Consider the following 21,690-nt stretch of genomic DNA (forward strand, 5'->3'; position numbering starts at 1 on the left):
CCTAAAAAGTCAGTATCATTAAGAAAGGAAGCCATCAGTTAGCTCCATTCATTTGGTTAATTCAAGCACCATTAAGTAATGTTCTTATGAGATGCAAAAACAGAATCATTAAACATATTTAGGCTTGTTGTTTTGCTGAAGGGGGATAATGAAGTACTAACTTTATAACATATGCCTTGAATGTAGCACATTTTAGAAAAAGAAGCCATCCAAACTTAAAGATCCTCATGGTAAAAACCAGACTAAGTCTACAAGAAATAAGAGTCAGGAGTAGACTAATTTTACATTAAAACTTAAAAAAATGATTTTTCTGTTTTGAGTTCAATGCAATTGCAAGTATGTTCCTTCTCATAACTCCTCCCACACACATAAATTGTTATTTAATGTGTACTTCCTATGCTTTTCAAGCTTCTTTTAATTGTTCAGGAAGAACAGAATTAGATTTTATTTGCCAACCTGAAAGTTCATAATAAAATGAGCAGGTGAGTAAATAAACTTGTCTTCTTAAGCTAAATGATTCTTGATTGTGTTCAGTACGCCTTGAGAGAAGATTGTTGTGTTGGTGTTGCTAAGACATCTAATTATCCACACCTCTTGGTTTCAGGGGACTCAGACAGACTCTGTCATCAGAGCTTGTGCCCAGTCGGCAGGCTGAATGATGGCCCCCAAAGATGTTCATGTCCCTTTAGCCTGGAACCTGTGGGTGTGTTACCTACATGGCAAAGAGAGGTCGATGTTTCTAGGTTAGCTAGATGGGCCTGGTGTAATTATAAGGGAAGGCCAGGAGGGTTCAAACCAATCATAAGATATGTGAGGACAGAAGCCAGAGGCTGGTGTGGTGTATGGAAGGGCCAAGGGATGCAGGTGGCCTCTAGAAGCTGAAAAAGGCAGAAAAACAGGTTTTCCTCTCAGAGCCTGCAGAAGCAACCAACACTGCCAGCACTTTGATTTTTGTCCAGTAAAGCTAATTTTGGATTTCTGACCTCCTGGACTCTAAGATAACAAATAACATATTTGTATTGTTCTGAACTTCTCAATTTGTGACTGTTTGTTACAGAAGCAGTAGGAAACTAATGCATCTGCAGAACTCTAATCTCTAAAATGCTGCTTAAAAGAAGATAGGAATGAAAAAAAATGGGCATGAATTTTGAGGCTAGAGTACTGAGTTCACATAAAATGTGGATCCTTCCTACCAAACAGTAATCTTGACATCTCTGAGCCTCTTTGCTACTGAAATGGAGATAACCTTTTTCGTGGGTTATTGTATGAAACCAAATGAAAATATGCTAAGCCAAGGCACCTTACATATAGTATTTGTATGTCTGTTTCTTATTCTTTTCCCTTATTTGGCATTCACAGAGTGGTGAGTGTCAAATAATGGTGGTTAAGATGTAGCATGGGGCTTGTATGGGCAATGCTACCATCATGCAATCAGTGGGGGTTTCTGTGTAAGGAGTTGAGATTTATTCTATGAATTTTTGAATATTTACTTTGTATAATGAGTTATGATAGGTACACAAAATCACGTGCATGATAGGAATATAAAACTTTAATCAGGCAATCTGAAATTGATGATTCTGGAAAATTAGCATGATGAACTTGTGTGTGGAATGAATTGAAAGAATGTGATAATAAAGTGCTCCACATATGAGATGCCAAGGGTTTGGATAAGGACAATTGTAGAAGAATGGAAGGGTAGCCATCAGTCTTCTGGTGGCTGTGTAGAAGGGATGGAAGAGAGAAGGTCAGAGGACCAGATTCCAAACCTGATAGCCTGAAAGAATGGTGTTCCCTAGTGACCATGGTAATAGCGAAAGAGAAGCCAGTTTAGGGAAATCAGTAGATAAAAGAAAGTTTAGGGATACATAGTACGTTGCCAGAGTTTGATTAAATTTCCTGTCAGTCAGATGTCACAACATTTTTGACAGCATACCCCAAGACAACACAGAGCTTTTACATCTATATTAAGCCTCTCTGTTAATTTTAAAAGGCTATTTCTGTCTACCCTTCACTACCTTTAGGTAGGAGAAAAGTCATTTGAAAATAATTTAATTCTCTTACAAAATTTAATCTATTGAATTAATAGATCCATGTTTTGTGAAAGCATAACAACATTTTATTTTGGTGCAACTTCTTGACAATGTTTATATTTGTAAAAAAATTATGCTGAATGGATTGTATGACATCCAAGTGAGGATGTCATGAAGTATTGGTGTGGGGGGATCATAATAGTTGAAATAATTGAACACTTAAAATATAACAAAAAATTCCTAAGGATGATTTCCTTGGTCATTACTCTATGAGATAGACAGTTATTTTATCCTCATTTTACACATGAGGAAAGTGAGACCCAGAAGGTCTGAGAACTTGTTCAGGGTTGCATAACCAGAAAGTGGTATGAATGGACTGAGGCTGAGTAGTCGCACCTGATATTTGAGTAGCAGTGATAGTTAAATGTGTAATATTTAGTTTAACAAGGGAAACAGCACAGAAAGCAGAGCCAAGAACAAAGGTTTTGACTATTTATGCAAGAAATATTTAAATGCTTTTGTAACTCTGTATGAACAGCAACACTTACATGAACTGGGGAAGAAGACATGGCACAATAAGTCAGAGAAAGACTTAAGGATGTGGTGTGGTGGTGTGGAATTTCCTTTTAAGAATGGTGTTCATAGCATTTTGGATGGGAGAAAGGATGATCAAGAATGTCAGATGACTAAGAGGTTGTGAAGAATGAGGGGAAATAAAATACTGGAATTTGCCAGGGTGGTCACTGGAAGAACAAACAGGGCCATCAAGCTTGAAGATAGGAGAGTGAGGCAGCTTACAACACAGCTGCGCTGATTATGGGTTCATGTTCTGTCCCCAGGCAGATTCGAAGGGGAAAAGAAGAATGACGATGATTATGTTTATTATTTTTGCAATTGTCTTTTTAGATTTAAATAATAAGCTTATAAAAGCAGTTTATTGGGGGGCTTAATAATTTAACATTTGTTTCTTTTTGTAAACAACGAAAAAATTGCATATTTCATTTCTGCTTTGCCTCAAGTTGCTGCTGCATGAAAGTGTAATTTATAAAGCAGTGAGCCTGAGCATTGTGTGGTTCATAAATTATTTCTGAGAGCCTTCTGAAGGAAAAGTTGGAAATGTGTTGAGCAGTGGCAGCGCCATTGAAATGTGTCTGATCTCCCATAGTGGCTGCTTAGAAATGTAACGCTCGTTTGAATGTTTAGTTTAGTATGCTGGTTGACAAATCAGCCACATTACTTGCTAGTCACATCTCACGACTGTATGTCTTAAATGTACTTTTTTGTTATTGTAGCATACCAGAACACTGATTTGCCTTGATAAAGTGAAATTTTCAAAGTTTACCAAGCTTCGGAAGCAAGCAAAATGCCCTTTTATGTTTTAAAAGTTAAAAAGTACTTAAAATTTTAATGCATTCATATACCTTAATTAATTAAAATTAAACTTGTTTATGTAATAGAAATGAGTAAAGCTAAATGTATCAGCCAAATCAAAAGATCAGCTTCTCTTTTTCCTTTGGAAAAGACTGACACCAGTATAATCTCATAGTCTTTATAATATCTGTTATTAATTGACTCCTTGTGGTTTTTCTTTACTTTAGCTGAACATTTTAACATAGAGGAAAATGACCATTGAATTGACTTTTCCCCCCTCATGTTTCAAATTTCTGTGTTGCCATCTTGTATGTATGTATCTGACTTTTTCCTGAGCCAGCCTTCCCTTTCCTCACCATCTGATAGAATTCAGTATTCAGTCCTGTACAAAAGCATGTGGGGCAGGATAGCAGTCATGGGAGACAACAATACCAGTAAGTTCTACGGTTTTTAAAACAATATTTCAACTGGAATCTATGTACAACTTTGCCTAAAAATATTCTGTTCACTTTATGTGGACCAACAGAATATTGAAGATACGTTAGTGGGGACTAGCACAGTCTGAGTAGTGGAATTTTGATATAATGAGAAGAATGAGTCTTCTTATTAAGATTACAGTGTAATCTTAAAACACACAAAAGAAAGAAGATGCTTACGTGCTCCTTGTATTTGAGGGCATTGATTCCTAAAAAGAAAGAATAAAACACAAATTCAGGCTATATATGCCTGAATCAAAACTCTGTTACATCCAAATACATTGCAAACATAGTGTACAGTGCCCTGTACTATTTTAAAGACCAGTGATTCCATTCCTTTTACAAGGTATTACTAAATCAGATACTTAAGCCATGATACAAATTAAAGTTTATTTAATTCTGCTGTTACATCTAGATTCAAATTCCTACTAGGGATAACTTGACACACCCTCTTATAAGTTACCCAGAATCAAAAAGGAAAAAGGCAAATAAAAATCTCACCAAGGCAATCAACTTTTTCCTCAACACATAGCAAGATTACTTCTTTCCTTCTTAGCCATGTATTTCCCCTTAGCAAATAATTTGCTGTCGTGTATATATATATATGTATATCTGTCTGTGTATGTGTATATATCCATATATATTTCACCTTTTAAATGTGAAATATCTTTTCCTAGAATGGAGAAGGGGAAAAGGCAATGAACAGCTTTTCACTCTTTGTAGTAAGTATTAGTAAAATATCTGACTAGATACGTCAAGATTTTAAACCATTTAATTTTTGACAGGCTGAATGGGTTTCCCTTAATTTGCAGATTACTGCTGGAAGAACTCTCTTTGCAATATTATGAAGTAGGCAGGAAGTCATCAAATATGTGCACTGCTGGGAATCAGACAGTAGCAACGTCTCCCATTGAATTTATCACTTTGACTACTTGAGCCTTTTAATCTTCTGATCATTGGTGCTTAGGCTTGACTTATAGACTGGCTACAGGAAATTCGGAAATGTCACATGCACATTAATTTTCAATCAATTGATTTTTAGACAGTGTACTTTACGCAGAAGGATATTATATGAGTTGTTAGCCTATACTGTTAGAATGAGTGTGCTTTCCTGAGCTCTAGTTTCCCATTGCTTATCCGGTAAGCCCACAGTCCTTAGCATGGCAGCATGTAAATCGTTTCTCTAAGACACAGATTTTTTTTTTTTTACCTTTAGACAAATGGAGTGCCTGCATTTCCTGAGGGTGCCTCTGCAATCTAACCATTCCATTCTTGGACTTTTCACTATTCTATCCATTTTCTTTCTTTCTTTTTTTTTGTCTTTTGAAATATCTCTAAAAGCATAGCCTAAAAGTTGCCTTTATGGGGAGTTCCTGGCTGGTCCAGTGGTTAAGAATCCAGCTGCCACTGCAGGGGACACAGGTTTGATCCCTGGTCCAGGAGGAGAGCACACGCCACAGAGCAGCTAAGCCCATGGGCCACAACTGCTGAATCCTGCTCGCCACAACTAGAGAGCAACCCCTGCTCCCCAAAGTAGAGAAAGCCCTCCCACAGCAACAAAGACCCTGCACAGTCAGTTGTAAATCAATAATTTTTCTTCAAGTTGCCTTTACTTAGAAGCCTTTGGTGTTCTCCGGAGAACCGTTCTGTCGTTCACCTTCAGGGTAATGCTGCAACGCTCTTAGGATTTGTGTTCTACTTGTCACACTCTGTCTCTCAATTTTCTTTTCTTTTCTGAGGCCGAGATAAAGTTTTGTTCCTCTCACAGCACATGGCATAGTAGCTTGCCCTCTAAGAATGCCCTCTGAATATTTGTAAAAAGAATAAAGTGAGACAGATATGGTAGGAAACCATATATAAATCTAGGAGACATTGGAAGTATTAAAGAACCCACAAGTAACAATGAGGAGGGTAAATGAATTAATGACACAATTAATGATAATTAACCATTAATGATAGTGATTCCCATTAGTAAGCCTCTACTGTATGCCAGATGTGTATATAGCTTTATACAGCGTGTTCAAGTTCATTCTTATACAAGCTCTAAGGTTCTCTTTCCATGTGTGAGGAAACAAGCTAAAAAAGTCAGTTTTTTCTTTCCAGAAATTATTTGGTTTAAGTGATTTTTGTAAGGATTTAAATATGGGCTTCCCAGATCCCAGAACCTATGTTCTTTCCTTGCATATAATTTAAAATCTCAAATTACATTAATCCTTTGCTGTAAAGGTATTTGTTGTAGCTTTAAAGGAACAAAGGTATCAAACATTTTTCTAACAACCTATGAAGTTATTATTTTATGGAAGATATGTCTGGGGAATAATATAATGAATGTATTTATTCAGGATCATATCTGAATACTCTTATTTGTAGATCTAGATATGGTAATAAATATTTAATTGGAAGAGTATATGAAATAAAACATGAAAATAGAACTTATGCAAACTCATTGGGTAGGCTTTCAAGTTTTGCAGTAACATAAGTGGTGTATGGATTATGATTTACTTTAAAAGAAGCATTACACTAGTGTCAGCCTAAATTTGGTGGGACAAGGGAAAGGAAGTTAAAGGGGTAGATTCAGGGCATGTTTACTTTTGCAGTTTTAGCAATACGATTTAACATACTTAATGCCTTTGTTGCATGGACTTTTTTAAACGACACACACACACTCATAAGCACTATGTATTATCTCCTCACGTCTCCTCCTAATTTTGTAGATCACTCTCTATTCCACCATCTCTGCCCTTTTCAGCATTTTTCTGGTATTTTTTGGTGGTGGCCATCCTAAGTTTCCTACATATATCCTAGCAGAAATTAGACATCAGTTCATAAATTAGACATCACTTGTTCTCTTTATTTTGGAAAGTTTCTCAACTAGAGAAAAGCCAACGTTAGCTGACCTTTCATGATGCAATCATAAAAGTAGTTTATACTCATTGTTATGTGAAAGAATGTAAGTTCTTCCCAGCATAGACCAATAATTCTGTTCTTAAAATGGAAGGAAGTTGGTAGAGATCACTTCATAAATCATGGTTTTTTTTCTGGACCACAAAACTAAATATTCACTATTTATTATCTGTACTTTAAAATTTATAAGCTGAACCTTAGAAAATACAGTAAGGTTCTTACGAATGACTGCGCAAGTAGTGGGGCTTCCCTGGTGTCTCAGATGGTAAAGAATCTGCCTGCAGTGTGGGAGACCCAGATTCGATCTCTGGGTCAGGAAGACCCCCTGGAGAAGGGAAGGGAACTCCAGTATTGCCTGGAGAATCCCATGGACAGAGGAGCCTGGCGGGCTGTAGTCCTTGGAGTTACAGAGTAAGACCCAACTGAGTGATTAACACACAACACACACACACACACACAAGTAGTAAGCTTCTTAAATTAATACCCACTGGATCTTAGATTGATGCTCACATCTCTCTCAATTTTAATCTGTTTTCCCCCGCACTTCTGATGAGAAGTTCTGTTTTAACACGGAGCCTAGATTAGCAAAGGGCATGCAGACTCAAAGATGTATATAGGAAGTCCATCTTTTTATAACCAGCATGTGTTTAGGGAGCCATATGTTAAAGTAGTTCACTCTTTCCATGAGACTAATGGTATAATTCTGAGTTATATTTTAAGCCACACAATATGTTTTATTTTACTTTTTTACAAGCTTTTTATTTTGACATAATTATAGATTCTCAGGAAATTATAAAGATGGACAGAGGGGAACCATATGTATACCCCCCACTCAGTCTTCCCCAGTGCTTGTGTCATCCAGAATTACAGCACCATGTCAGAACCAGCAGGCTGACATTTGTGCGTGTGTGTTTACTTCTGTCATTTGCCACATCTAGATGCATGCATCCACCATTGCAATAGAGATACAGAACCTCAGTGACCTCCCCAATCTTCTCGTTTACAGTCATCCCTCTGCCTCATCTCTAACCCCTGGGAATTAATAGTCTGTTTCCATCTCTCTTTCTTGTCTTTTGATCTTGTTACGTTATCATACATGTATGAAATCGAATATCATGTGGCCTTTGTAGACTGGTTGTTTTTACTTAGAAAATGTCCTTGGGATCCACCCAAGTTGTTTTGTAACCCAAGTTGTTCCATTTTATTGATGAATAGCGTTCCATAATATGGATATATCACTGTTTGCTTAACCATTCACCTACTGAGGAACATATTAATTGTTTAGAGTTGTTGGTCTATGATAAATAAAACTGTTATGAACATTCGTGTGGACGTAAGTCCTCTAGAGGAGGAAATGGCAACCCACTTAGCCACTAAACAACAACAGAGTTTTCATTTATTTGGAATAAATGCTGAGGATTGCAATTGCTGGGTCATAGGAGAAGTGCATATGTGTATACATGTGTGTATATATGTATATGTGCTAAGTTGCTTCAGTCATGTCCAAATCTTTGCGACCCTACGGACTCTAGTCCGCCAGTTTCCTCTGTCCATGGGATTTTCCAGGCAAGAATACTGGAGTGGGATGCTGTTTCCTCCTCCAGGGGATCTTCCCAACCCAGGGATCAAACATGCATCTCTAACATCTTCTGCATTGGTAGGCAGGTTCTTTACCACTAGCGCCACCTGGGAAGCCCATACATATGTATACATCTAAATATATATGCGTGTAAAAAAGAATAGCCAAAATGTTTTCAGATAGCTATGTATATACATGTATATATACATATGTATTCATTTACATATATGTATATACATAAATATATGTTTAAAAATAACCAAAGTATTTTAAGATAGCTTTAATTTTCCTTGTCTGCTTTAGTTTTGTCACTATTTTTAATTTTATCTCTTCTAATAGGCATGTAATGATAACTAATTCTTGGTCTTAATTTTAATTCTCTAATAGCTAATAATATTGTGCACATTTTCACATGCTTATCTACAATCTGTATATCCTTTTCAGTAAAGTACCTCTTCATATGTTTTGCTCATTTCCTAATTGGACCTCTATTTATTTTTTAAAACTATTGAATTTTGATAACTAATTATATATCAGAGTTTTGATAAATATACATATATATCAGATATGTAGCTTCCAGATATTCTTTCTTAATAGTATGTCATCCTCTTACCAGGATCTTTCACAGAGCAAGATTTTTGATTTTATGAGTCCAATTTATTAATTTTTTTTCTTTTATGGACGTGCTTTTGTGGCTGTTTCTGAGACATTCCCCCCAAGTCCTAGGTTTTAAACATTTTCTCCTATTCTAAACAGTTTAGAGTTTTATGTTTTATGTTTAATTCTATGCTCCATTTAGATTTCATGTTTATATAAGGTGGAAATTTAGATGTTGAGTTTCTTTTGTACGGGGATTTCTTTTTTTTTTTTTGGCCTATGGATATACTACTGATAATTTGAGTGGCATAGAATTTAGGTTTAAAACCATTTTCCCTTGTAATTTTTATAGTATCGCTGCCCAATCCTCCCCCATCCAACATTGCTGATGACTGATACCATATGATTCTCATCTCTTTATATTTTTTTGTTGTTGGATTCATGAAATAGTTTAATACTATTACTTAGTGTGGTTCTATTTCATTCACCTAATAAACTGGACACATGATTGAGCATTATGACATAGAGCTTTATGTTCTTTAGATCTGAAAGTTTTTCTTTCATTATTTTCCAATAATTTCTTCTCTTAAGGTTTGTTTTCTTTTTCTGAATCTCCAATTTACCAAGTAGATTGTGAACATCTTGAGATTTATATTTATATTTTTGGTCTTTTTCAGCCATTGTGAACATTTAGTCTAAGATTCTGCCTCATCTGCCCTGATGCACAATATTTTTTCTTTTTTACAGCATTTAACTTTTTCAAATTAAAAATATCTTTTTTACTCAAGACTCTTCTCCAGGTATCTTTTTTATTTTGGATATATACAGTATTTATTCTTTTAATATTATTTCACAATGGTATTCCTTCTCTTGAAGGAGAAGCAATAAATATATTTTCAGTGTTACTTTTTTAACAAAAAGTAGAAATAATTTTATATCCCATTTTTAAAGTCCCTAGTAAATATTTTTCATTATCTCATAGTGAAAATTATTTTTCATTATTTCATTATTATTTCATAATTTTCATTCTTTCCTATAGCATTATAATTTTCTAGCCTATGAGTCTAATGATTTCATGGAATTTAATGATTACCCTGGGGTTTCCATGGTGGTTCAGTGGTAAAGAATCCGCCTGCCAATACAGGCTATACAAGTTCCAACCCTGGGTTGGGAAGATCCCATGGAGAAGAAAATGGCAACCCCCTCCAGTATTCTTGCCTGGGAAATTCCATGGATGGAGGACCCTGGAGAGCTACAGTCTATGGGGTTGCAAAAAAGTCAGACAAAACTTTTTGTTTTTTAGCAACTGAGCAACGATTAACCTATCAATTTAATGGTTTCAGGTATTAAGTACCTGTGGCTTAATTTTTAACCATTACTCTCACTATGCCACTTATTAGGTATTTAGGTATGTCTGATTTTCTGAACAGTATATATTAGCATACAAAAAAAATTGGATCATTATCTACACCAGATGTACAAGTATCAGCTCAATGGATTAAAGACTTACGCACATCCTAAAATTATAAAACTAACAGAGAAACAAAAAGAAAAGCTTCTTGACATTGGTATTGGCAATGTTTTCTTGGATATGACACCAAAAGCACAGGCAATAAAAGAAAAAATAGACAAATGGAATTGCATGAAAAGAAAAAGCTTCTTGACAGCAGAGAAAACAATTAACAGAATTAAAAGGCAACCTACAGGATAGGAGAAAGTATTTACAATTCATATATCTAATAGGGGTTAATGAGGTTAATATACAAAATATATTACAAACTCATATGGAGATTTCCCTGGCAGTTCAGTGGTCAAGACTCTGAGCTGCCATTGAAGGGGCCTTAGGTTTGATCCCTGGTCCAAGAACTAAGGCCCCATGTATCATGTGACATGGTCAAAATAAATAAGTAAATAAAACTCATACCACTCAATAACAGATAAAGTAACCTGATCTAAAACATGAGCAAAGGGCATGAATTGACATTTCTTAAAGGAAGACATATAAATGGTCAATAGGTAAACAAATGGATGCTCAACATCGTTAATCAACAGGGAAATGAAAATCAAAACCACAGTGAACTATCACCTCACATCTGTTAGGAGAGCTATTATAAAACCCAAAAGATAACAAGTGTTGATGAGGATGTGAAGGAAGTGATTATTTCACATTATCTACCTATATCAAAACACAAACTTATATGTTTTAACTGTATAAAGTTGTCATTTGTTAATTATAACTCTGTAAAGCTGAAAAAATCAGTTTAAACACATCTATATTTATTTAAAATAATACAATTTTTATCAGATACCTATAGCTCTTTGATCCAGGAGCAAGGGAGAAAGTAAATGGTGAAGAGTTTGCACTGCTGCATACAGTCAGATTAAACAAGAATGCAGAACTCCTGTTTACCCAGGGTTCCATATTCTCTGCTTTAAGTGGCCTTGGTGGCATGGCTAAACTGTGTACATCCAGTTATAGCTACCTGTATTTGATATTACTGTATATGGATATAGGAATCAGTACAATCTCCTGGACTTCCTTGGTAGCTCAGTCAGTAAAGACCCTGAAGGATTGGGTGGAGAGGGAGGTGGGAGGAGGGATCAGGATGGGGAACACATGTAAATCCATGGCTGACTCATGTCAGTGTATGACAAAAACCACTACAATATTGTAAAGTAATTAGCCTCCAACTAATAAAAATAAATGAAAAAAAAAATAAGAATCTGCCCGCAATTCAGGAGACCCAGGTTTGATCCCTGGGCTGGGAAGATCCCCTGGAGAAGGAAATGGCAACCCACTCCAGTATTTTTGCCTGGGAGATCCCATGACAGAGGAGCCTGATGGGCATGAGCTACAGTCCATTGGGTTACAAGATTTGGACACGATTTAGGGAGTAAACCACCACCATATATATATTTCCATGCCTGCATGCTCAGTCATGTCTGACTCTTTGTGACCCCATGGACTGTAGCCCACCATGCTTCTCTGTCCATGGGGATTCCCAGGCAAGAATACTGGATTGGGTTTACATGTCCTTCTCCAAGTGGGCTTCCTGACCCTGGGATTAAACCTTCATCTCCTGCATTGGCAGGCGAATTCTTTACCACTAGGCCACCTGGGAAACCTATATATATGTGTGTGTGTGTACATATACATACATATATTCATATATATATAAATCAATACAATCTGCTATGTTATAACCACCTAATTAATTACCAAAATCAGTCTCATTGCCACATTGCCAGTTGTTGCATACCTCCTTGCTGATTATCCCTCAAACTCATCAAATGCAATCTGTCAAAAAATGAATTTCTCACATTCCATCTTCTATCATTGATGCTTCAGTTTTTGCTTATGACCATTACTATACCCTCAGTCTGTCATATGTAAACGTTATAGTTGGTATTATTAATGCTATTAATGTAAATTAATATGGGCTTCTTAGGTGGCACTAGTGGTAAAGAACCCACTTGCCTATGCAGGAGACTCAAGAGATGCAGTTTCAATCTCTGGGTTGGGAAGATTCTGTGGAGAAGGGAATGGCAACCCACTCCAGTATTCTTGCTGGGAGTATCCCATGGACAGAGAAGCCTGGCAGGCTTACAATCCATTGGGTTCAAAGAGTCAGGCACAATTGAACCGACTTAGCATGCATACATGCATGAAGATAATGTATTGTCAGGTCTCATTTAGATATCCCTCACATATGTATATAGCTCACGAGTCATGTATATGTATCACAGCGAACTGTGGAAATTTCTTAAAGAGATTGGAATACCAGACCACCTTCCTGCCTCCTGAGAAACGTGTATGTAGGTCAAGAAGCAACAGTTACAACCAGACATGGAACAACAGACTGGTTTAAAGTTGGGAAACAAGTATGTCAAAGCTGTATATTGTCACCCTGTTTATTTAACTCATATACAGAGTACATCATGTGAAATGCCAGGCTGGATGAATCACAGGCTGGAGTCAAGATTGCTGGAAGAAATATTGATAACCTCAGATATGCAGATGATACCACCCTTATGGCAGAAAGTGAAGAACTAAAGAGCCTCTTGATGAAAGTGAAGGAGAATGAAAATGCTGGCTTAAAACTCAACATTCAGAAAACTAAGATCATGGCATCTGGTCCCATCACTTCGTGGGAAACTGTGGAAACAGTGAAAGACTTTATTTTCCTGGGCTCCAAAATCACTGCAAAAGGTGACTGAAGCCATGAAATTGAGAAACATTTGCTCCTTGGAAGAAAATCTATGACCAATCTAGACAGCATATTAAAAAGCAGAGACATTACTCTGCTGACAAGGGTCCATCTAGTCAAAGTTATGCATTTTCCAGTAGTCATGTATGGATGTGAGAGTTGGACCATAAAGAAGGCTGAACCCTGAGGAACTGACACTTTTGAACTGTGGTGTTGGAGAAGGCTCTTGAGAGTCCCTCGAACTGCAAGGAGATCAAACCAGTTAATCCTATAGGAAATCAATATTTCCTGAATATTCATCGGAAGAACTGATGCTGAAGCTGAAACTCCAATACTTTGGCCACCTGATGCGAGCAGCCAACTCATTGGAAAAGACCCTGATGCTGGGAAAAACAAGGCAGGAAGAGAAGGGGAGGACAGAGGGTGAGATGGTTGGATGGAGTCACTGCTGGACATGAGTTTGAGCAAGCTCCAGGAGATGGTGAAGGACAGGGAAGCCTGGTGTGCTGCAGCCCATGGGGTTGCAAAGAGTCGGACATGGCTGAGAGACTGAACAAGAATGGCACAAATCAGCCAGCATTACCCAAGTATCCAACTAAACTAACACATTAGTCTTCACTGACTGTGCTGTCTCCAGATTCTTTTTTCTTCCAACTCGTCCCTTATATCTTAGAAGAGTCTTACTGAAAACAGATATAATCTCATTAGTTTCTGTCCTGGGACCTTATATGTCTCTGTTTCTTCCTAAATTTTCTGTAAACTTCTTTGGATGACTTTCAGCATCTTCCACAATCTGGTTTCAGTCTGATTTGCTAGATTTTCTTCCAGAGTGTGTTGTTTCAAGTAGAATGTACCCTAGGAAAACTGTCTTTTTCCCATTTAATTTACTCATTGTGTACCTTTGTTCATACTTTGAACCCCTTCTGGAATTGCTTAAACTGCACCATCTTTAAAGTTTTAAATTCTAAATTTTGACCATAAGTCAAAGTTTGGCTTGTACACTTTCTCCTTTCTGATCCACAGAACTGGAAGCTATCGTGTTCCTATCAACTTTCATAGCCTCTGCAAAATGTCTAATCACTTCTAAATTGGGAACTTTTAATGTCTCTCATTCTAGATCTTTCTTTTTTTAACCTGTGAAGTTTGTTTTTTATTCATCTTTTAATTTCTTCTCAGAACTTAGCATACTACTTGATACATAACAATAAAATTGTTTACCGTGTAATATTAATAGCATTAAATGTAAAAGTATAATTCAATAGAATAAATAACTTGAGCATTTTCATTCCTCTCTCATCAGCTAGGGAGACTTCCATAGCAACATGGCTTTAACTTGCCATGGATATATCTGCAAGATGGAATTCATCATTAAATAGAATAGTGCTGTTTAAATAAATAAGCTCCCATATCTATCCCTGCTCATAATGTGAAAAGGCAAAGAACATCTATCCTGAATACGTAGATTTTTGGAGTTTTGGGCAAGAGTCAATGTTTGGACTGTTTCCTGTCTCTACTGACCACCTTTTCTCATTTGTATTATGGCCTCAGGCAAACAAGATTATAGCACAAAGATTTGGCTACAGTTTTACATTAATTGCATGACACACCTCATTTGATAAACATCCCTCTGCTTTATAGAGTCTATGAATTGCCTAAAAATTTTAATTCCTCAGAAATGTTTTCTTCACAGCAGAGTAACAGGTGGCAACACCGTTTAATTTTTCTTATGTAAAAGCTGCAGTTTGCATAGATACCTTTTTTCCTCTTAACAATAGCCAGCAGATAAATTAAAAGACATTTCCACTTTCCACTCTTTTCAGAAATAGACACCTCAGAGTCAGAAACAGTCAAAATGTTGCTTTGATAAACAGGAGGCCTGGTTAATTTCAGGGTAATGGCCTTGAGAGGCAAAATTAACAATGGAGTAATATATAGCTTATTTTCTTCATGAAGCTGACATATATCCAAGGGGAAAAAGAGGCTTGGTAATTGGATTTTGTGCTCACACTAATGGGATCAGTCCTGTATATTTTACTTGCCCATTACTTTTTTCACTGAATTTAGTGAGGTGCTATCATTTATTTCCAATTCGACCTAAAGATATGAAGCCAGTAACAAATGGAAAATTTGTTAATATTAAATTTGTGATTTATTGTATCATATAACTTTTACTTGTGTAATTCTGATTGGGATGAACTCCTCTGAATCTTTTTGTTTAAAAGGAGACAAAAATGGCTTATTGAATTATTGCAATAATTGATCTATTTGAAATTATATAAAACCGCATAATGCTTTAAAAATAAATTTAATCATTTATAATGTGAAATATGAGATCCTATTAATATCAAACTTTAATATTTCCATATCAATAGATTTCTTGAGCATAGTACCCAGTGTCTGCAAATTATTTCATGATTTATTTAATCAATCCTCTGTTAAAGTTTGGGTTTTTTCTCCTTTTTCACTATTTAAGATAATGCTGTGATGAACCTTCTCGTGTGGACATGTTTTATACATATGTCGTCGTATCAGTGTAAATTCCTAGAAATGAGATTTCTACATCAAATTCTATGCACAATTTATATTTTGATACTTAATGTCAAACTTCCTATTAGAAACTTTTTACCAATTTGCATTTACACAAAGAGCATTTCCCTAAAATTTATCTATGACTTTTTATTATTTCTAACAAAATCTTTGCCATTCTGATTTAAAAAAGCAATGAAATGCCATAGCATATGTAATGGCTTCTTTTGTTAAAACTCTTACATGCAACTTGTAAATATGTTTGATTCAGAAAAAATATATGAAGACAAATTATTAATGGAACTTACTAAGCCCTTACAAATAATAAAACCAACTTTTCTCAGGTAATTGATAAGCATCTGTGTTTAAATTTGTTTCCAATTCTTTTACCTCCAGGTTTATGAATGGAGTTCATAATAAGAAATAATATAATATGTATATACTGTATAATGTGAAATTAGTGTTAATTTCAATTGATCTGCATTATTGTGTATGTGTTTCACAGTATTAATTTCAACAGACATGAATATTTGTGTATCATTAATTTTGTAAAATTGAGGATATTTTATTTTTCATATGGGATATGGTCACATTGCCAGTTACTTGGATTTTACTCATACAAGTGAAGACAACCTTCTTGGTTAATTTTGTTTGATTGGCCAGTACAACAAAAATAATCACATACATATATATTTTTACTTATGAAATTACTTCTAATAGTTATCTCAAAGTTAACATTTGAGATAAAAGCTGTATTTTTAAGGTGTGAAAATGATTTGCTTAGTTCATAAATCTGACTACCTGGAATGTTAAAATTGGAACCCAAGTTTGTCCAAAAATTTTAGAGGAATCTAATTTAGCCTCTTCCTTTCTCCCTCCAGGCCAGTAATCCTGACGATAATACCACTGTTTAGCTCTTTGCTGTGTATTTTAAAATAACTTTTGTTTCATCAAGTGATGCAAGATAAAAAGGAATATCATTTTAAAGTAATTCCTAGCATTTTTCTAATCCAGTCTCACAGAGTCTATCTAGGTTTGTCTGTCCCTGTACAAAACATTCTTTGTACTACAGAGTTGTAGTAGTAATGGGATATATACCATTTGGTGATGGATTGGTCAGAAGGTGTGTCTGACTCTTTGTGATCCCATGACCTGTAGCCCTCCAGGCTCCTCTGTCTGTGAGATTTCCGAGGCAAGAATACTGGAGTGGGTTGCCATTTCCTCTAACAAGGAATCTTCCTGACCTAGGATTTGAACCTGGGTCTCCTGCATTTTAGATAGTCTCCTGTATTACAGGTAGATTCTTTACCGACTGAGCCACCAGGGAAGTCCCATATACATTTTAGTGTTAATTATTCACCATAGACTAGTCATGTTTTATTTCTATAATATAATAATTATGTTATCATCTTTCATATAGAATATTACTTTTTCATAAGAAAACCTAAAAAGATCCATATTCTCCCTACAACATCTGTCCTTAGTTGTTTGTCTGGTTCACTCATTCAGTCATGTCCAACTCTTTGCAACCCCATGGACTGCAGCACAACAGGCTTCTCTGTCCTTCACTGTCTCCCAGAGTTTGCTCAAGTTCGTATCCATTGAATCAATGATGCCATCCAACCATCTCATCTTCTGTCATCCCCTTCTCCTCATGCCTTCAACCTTTCCCAACATCAGGGTCTTTTCAAATAAGTCAGCTCTTCACAGCAGGTGGCCAAAGTATTGGAGCCTCAGTTTTAACATCAATCCTTCTAGTGAACATTTAGGGTTGAGTTCCTTTAGGATGGACTGGTTTGATCTCCTTGCAGTTTAAGGAACTCTCAAGAGTCTTCTCCAACACCACAGTTCTAAAGCATCTATTCTTTGGTGCTCAGCATTCTTTATGGTCCAACTCTCATATCCATATATGACTACTGGAATAACCATAGCTTTGACTAGATGGACCTTTGCTGGCAAGGTCATGTCTCTGCTTTTTAATACGCTGTTTAGGTTTGTCATAGCTTTTCTTCCAAGGTGCAAGCATCTTTTAATTTCATGCTGCAGTCACTGTCAACAGTGATTTTGGAGCCCAAGAAAATAAACCTGCCACTCTTTCCATTTTTCCCCATCTTTTTTCCATGAAGTGATGGGATCAGATGCCATGATCTTAGTTTTTGGAAGTTCTCGCACTGTTGCAAAAGTTCTAAGCCCCACAACAGACTTTCCAACCTGGGGCTCTGGCAGAGGGACTGAGAATCCCCAGGGAATCTGACTTTGAAGGTCACGGGGATTTGATTTCAGAACTTCCACAGGACTGGGGAAACAGAGACTCCTGCAGGGTACAAACAAAACCTTTTGAGCACCAGGACCCAGGAAAAAGAAGCAGTGTCTCCATATAAGAGACTGAGTCAGACTTGCCTGTGAATGTTTGGGAGACTCTGGTGGAGGCATGGGCCAACAGTGGCCTGTCTTTAGTTAATCAAAGCAAAATTCTTGTTATTACAAGGCAATATAAAACTAAAATAGTAATATATACAAGGTAGAACACCTTTATTCATATGCAGAGTGCAACTTAAATACAGAAGGGGCAAATTTCATTCCTATTATCATATTTTTTTAAAGATTTTATTTTATTTTTTATAGTTTTATTTATTTAGGCTGTATTGGGTTTCCATTCCTGAACCGGCTTTTTCTGGTTGTGGCGGGTAGAGGCTACTCTGCAGTGGTGGCCTTGTTTGTTGTGAAGCACAGGCTCTGAGCATGTAGGCTTCCGTGGATATGACACATGGGCCCAGTAGTTGTGATGCATGGGCTCTAAGGCACAGGCTGAATGGTTGTGGCGTGTTTGCTCCACAGCATGTGGGATCTTCCTGGCCCAGGGATTGAACCCGTGTCTCCTGCATTGGCAGGCAGATTTTCTACTACTGAGCCACCAGAGAAGTCCTTAAGATTTTTTTTTTAAAGAGGAGTTTTAGGTTCACAGCAAAACTGAGAGGAAGTTACAGGGATTTCCCACATACCCTGTGCCCTACACATGCATAGCATCTCCAGTTATCAACATCCCCCACCAGAATGAAAATGGAAAAATCTGCATCAATGAGGCATAAGCATCCAAAGTGCAGAGTTTACCTTAGGGTTCATTACTAGTACTGCGTATTCTATGGGTTTGGATAAGTGTATAATGACATCTATCCATTACTATGGTATCATACAGTATTTTCAGTGCCTTAAGTTTTTTTCTGTGCTCTGCCTATTCATCGCTCACCCACCCAAATGGTGGCAGCCACTGATCTTTTCACTATCTCCATAGTTTAGTCTTTTGCAGAATGTCATCTTTTATTTCAGTTCATTTCAGTCACTCAGTCGTGTCCAACTCTTTGGGACTCCATAGACTGCAGCACACCAGCGTTTCCTGTCCATCACCAACTCCCAGAGCTTTCTCAAACCCATGTCCATCAAGTCGGTGATGCTATCCAACCATCTCTTCTTCTGTCACCCCCTTCTTCTCCTGCCTTCTATCTTCCCTAGTATCAGGGCCTTTTCCAATGAGTCAGGTCTTAGCATCAGGTGGCCAAAGTATTGGAGTTTCAGCTTCAGCATCAGTCCTCCCAGAATTGACTGGTTGGATCTGTTTGCAGTCCAAGGGGCTCTCAAGAGTCTTCTCCAACACCACAGTTCAAAAGCATCATTTCTTTGGCTCTCAACTTTCTTTATGGTCCAACTCTCACATCCATACATCACTATTGGAAAATCATAGCTTTGACTAGATGAACCTTTTTTGGTAAAGTAATATTTCTGCTTTTTAATATGCTGTCTAGGTTGGTCATAACTTTTCTTCCAAGGAACATGTGTGTTTTAATTTCATGACTGCAGTCACCCTCCACAGTGTTTTTGGAGCCCAAGAAAATAAAGTCTTTCACTGTTTCCATTGTTCCCCAACTATATGCCATGAAGTGATGGGACCTGATGCCAAGATCTTAGTTTTCTGCATGTTGAGTTTTAAGCCACCTTTTTCACTCTCTTCTTTCACCCTCATCAAGAGGCTTTTTAGTTCCTCTTCACTTTCTGCCAAAAGGATGGTGTCATCTGCATATCTGAGGTTATTGATATTTCTCCCTAAATTTTTGATTCCAGCTTGTGCTTCATTCAGCCAGGCATTTTAGATGATGTACTCTGCTTATAAGCTAAATAAGCAGGGTGACAATATACAGCTTTGACATAATTCTTTCCCAATTTGGAACCAGTTCGTTGTTCCAAGTCCGGTTCTAACTGTTGCTTCTAACCTACATACAGGTTTCTCAGGAGGCAGGTAAGGTGGACTGGTATTCCCATCTCTTGGAGAATTTTCCACTGTTTGTTGTGATCCATACAGTCAAAGGCTTTATGAAGCAGGTCAGTGAAGCAGAAGTAAAAGTGTCCTCCATGTCTTCTTGTGGTTCGATAGCTCATTTCATTTTAGTCCTAATCATATTTCATTGTTCGAATGTATTCATGCATCTACCGAAGGACATCATAGTCGCTTCTAGGTTTTGGCGATTATGAAGAAAGTCGATATAAACATCATGTGCAGGGTTTTGTGGAAGTAGGATTTTAACTTCCTTGGGTAAATGCCAAGGAGCTTAAGTGCTGCATTTTATGGTAAGGGTATGTTCAGTTTTACAAGAAACCACCAAATGCTTTCAAAATGCTGCACCAGTTTGCATTTCCACTGACAATGAATTGGTGTTCCTGCAGCTCCACATCCTTGCCAGCATTTGTTGTCAGCGTTCTGGATTTTTGCCAGATATTAGGAGAGGTGTGTAGTGGTTTCTTGTTTTAATTTGCATGTCTCTGATAACATGTGATCTGGAACATCATTTCATATGCTTATTTGCCATCTGTATATCTCCTTTGGTAAGATATTTGTTGAAATCTTTTGCTATTTTATTAGATTGTTGTTTAATTATTGATTTTTTGAGAGATTTTTTGTATATTTTGAATAACAGTCCTTTTATCAGAATTGTATTTTGCAAATGTTTTCTCCCAGTTTGTGACTTGTTACTTGTCTGCCTATTCTCTTGGGAAATGATTTTTCATAGCTTAAGAAATCTTACTTTCCCAGTCTATTCTTAGAAACATCAGTTTCCAATTATTTCAATATAGCTTCTGGATTATAGCCTGAGTCTAAGACTTTTGTTGGCATGGGTTAGATTCTGTAGGCTTGCCTTTCACGAGATTTGATATCACTACTTTTCAACAGGAAAGTTAAAAGAGATAAGTAGTTTTTAATAAATGTAGATGAAGCCAGTATATTTTTCCATGAGTGGAGAGTCTTAAAAGTTAAAACTTTGTAAATATATATCCCTCTGTGAATACTTTTGGTTTTTTTATGTTCAGATTTCCAAGTGCAGCATAATCATTATTTCCATTTTTCCAATGTGAAATTCATATCCAGGTGAAATACTATTCCAAAGAGAACAGTATATCATGTTATTGACTTTTAGTTCAATTTCACAACCAGTGCAACATGAAATCACTGTTAAGTGAAACTACTAATGCCTTATCCTTTTGTGAAATAGATGTCTTTCAGAAAAAAATCCTAAGCAAGGGGAAAATTATACCAAATGGAGACCAGTATCAAACTGAAGTGAAAATTCTCCTAGGGAGAAAATTATTTTAAGTGGAATAATTATAAAATTATTCTTGTGGAGTTTGTCATCCTCCTAGGGCTTTTGCCTAAATATAATTGAATATAGTTGGTCGCAAGACATATTGATCTTTTAATATTAAAAAGAACTCTCTAATGCTGATTTTTTGATATTATGACTCTAGAGACATATACATGTGTCTGTGGAAATAATAATTATTGTGTATATATCATTTCTGTCTATCTTTAGCTATGTATTTGCTTTTCTTTGTCACTTGTGGTATTTCTCAGGGACAAATAATGAAATAGGCTACAAACACTGACTTGAGGTGAAATGGGTTTTGTCAATCAGTTTTTCCATACAAGCTACTTTTTAGATATAAATTCTGTA

Source organism: Cervus elaphus, chromosome 14 (genome assembly GCF_910594005.1).
Source record: "Cervus elaphus chromosome 14, mCerEla1.1, whole genome shotgun sequence".
Classification (NCBI taxonomy): Eukaryota; Metazoa; Chordata; class Mammalia; order Artiodactyla; family Cervidae; genus Cervus; species Cervus elaphus.